Here is a 2,367-nt window from a genome sequence, read left to right on the forward strand (position 1 = left end):
GAAACTTAGACATCAGCTATTCAAATTGGAGGGCTATAAAGGTACAAAGTAGCTGGCTTACAAACTTTTATGAGGGTGCTTAGGGTTAGAATGAGGAGGGTAAGGTAGAATCCCCACTGAATAATTTTCTTCTTATCAAGATGGGTCTGGTGATGATGGGGATGGAATTTTATTCTTCAGTTGTGAGTGACTATTTTCAGGACTAATGGCGATTGTAAATGTAGAAGAGGTGTAACTAAAAGGGGTGAGGAGTCAATCTGTCATTTTAGGAGCAGGGGACCCTAGGACAAAGAGGGAAGAGCATGAGAAGAGCAAGTGATCCTAACCTGAAAGTGGCAACAATAGAGATGGTGGCAGAAGCGATGGCATAGAAGGACAGAGCAGCATGTGGTCTATAGGCCCGTGGACTGAGAAAGGCAGTGTGCCTGCAGACAGGAGGCTGGCTTGCAAAATGTGCCTTTTGGAAATTTAAATGAATATATATATTCAATTTGGTATGTGTACATCAAAAAACAAAAAGGTAGTAGAGGTAAATAATCAAGGTAATAATTAAGGTAAATACGGTTAGCTGATGGTACATGAAGGTGATAGTAATCATTGCAATGATTTGTTGAATGTAAAACTGATAATCTGTCCTGTATACTGTTACTCAATTAACAGTAAAAGCCTTTAAAGAATAAATAAAATGTGGGTGAAACTGTTATTGAGGCTGTAGAAAGTCCACAAATAAACTCTAGCATTGAGTTAATTTCAAAAATTATCTGAACTCAAAACTAGCATTGTGCTCTCATCATTCAGCTGAGTGGATATTTAACTATTACATTTTCTGTTGAAAACTAGTTGGCACCTCATGCAGTGCTAAGTCCTAGCACAGGACATGACGTCTGTCATTCTCTTTGGTCTCTGTTGTGGCACCATGATCTGAATCTTGATATTGGTTTTCAGGAATTTTCCCTCTTGGCCAGGTACTTCGTTTCTCCACCAAAGATACAAAAGACAACTCAGAGAGCTATTTTCCCCTACAGGGAGGAGATTTCACCTAACCAATGGCAAGTTTTAAGAAAGCTGCAGAGTGGTGAAAACTATCATTTTGGACTTGGGTTTCTACCCTAAACTGATATGAAGTAAAACATAGATCTAAGCTTCTGTCAAATCTTTACAATTCCATCCAAAGAACTATATGTGCTGTAGCTGTTAAATACTGTCAAGTCAGTTTCCTTTCATAATGACCCTGTACAGGATTTCCAAGGAGTAGCAGGTGGGTTTGAACTGCTGACCTTGCTGTTAATAGTCCAGTGTTTATCCTACAGTGCCATGCCAGGATCAAAAAAAAAAAAAAAAAGTGTATGGAATATAAAAAATTATTCTTATTGAAACTAAGACATATTTTTGAAAAAATTGTGTCAAAATATGCTACAAAGAACAGAAGTTTAGCTCATCTGGGACTTCTTCAGGTGTTTCTACCTACCATCCCTTCCTCATGCCAACCTGGGTTGTAAAATAATTTGAGTACAGTGATCAGCAAGAAAAGAGAGTATCAATACTTCCAGAAAAGCATCAAGCCATGAAAAACCACATGAGTAACAGAATCAACTTATACATACGTAGAATACCCCCATAAGGTGTGGCGCTGTGGGTTAATGCGCCAGACTGCAAAGTAGTTTGAACTGCAAAGTCAGTGGTTCAACTTCACCATCTGCTCCTTGGAAATGCTATAGAGAGTTGCTATGGGTTGGAATCAACTCGACAACTCAGCTTAACAACACCAACAACATACATCAATAAGAATGAAAACCAGAATTTTTATGTTGAAAAATTAAAGTTGGCTTGACCGTGAAATAGTCTATGTATGTGTTATTGATGTATGGTATAAGAATTAATTTTAAGGATTATAACTGGATAATGCTTACCATATATTATTAAGGTGATTATAGAAAGAAATAATGTGATTTTAGTTTTTTAATATGCATAAAGAATCTCTAAAGTTTAATACTGTTCTACTTTATTACTTCACTTTCTTAAGAGTTCATACTAATCAAAATGCAGGCACAAATTTATACACAAAGATTAATATTTCAAATTTTTGGAACAAAGATATTCTAATATTTAGGGAATAATTTGTAAGTTTGAAGGAAAAAATGTCAAACTTTGACAGTGGTTGTATATGAATGGTAGAAATATGGTATTTACTATCAAAAAGCTGTGGGATAATGCGCTGAACTGCAAAGTCATTTGAACCATAAAGTCGGCAGTTAAACCTCACCAGACACTCCTCAAAAACCCTATTTGGTCCCTTAAACAAACAATAAATAAGGGGGAATCTGATGCAGACCGTGCAGACCCGGTCAGGAGGTCAAGACCCTGTGG

Source organism: Chrysochloris asiatica, unplaced genomic scaffold (assembly GCF_000296735.1).
Source record: "Chrysochloris asiatica unplaced genomic scaffold, ChrAsi1.0 scaffold00428, whole genome shotgun sequence".
In the NCBI taxonomy this organism is placed as follows: Eukaryota; Metazoa; Chordata; class Mammalia; order Afrosoricida; family Chrysochloridae; genus Chrysochloris; species Chrysochloris asiatica.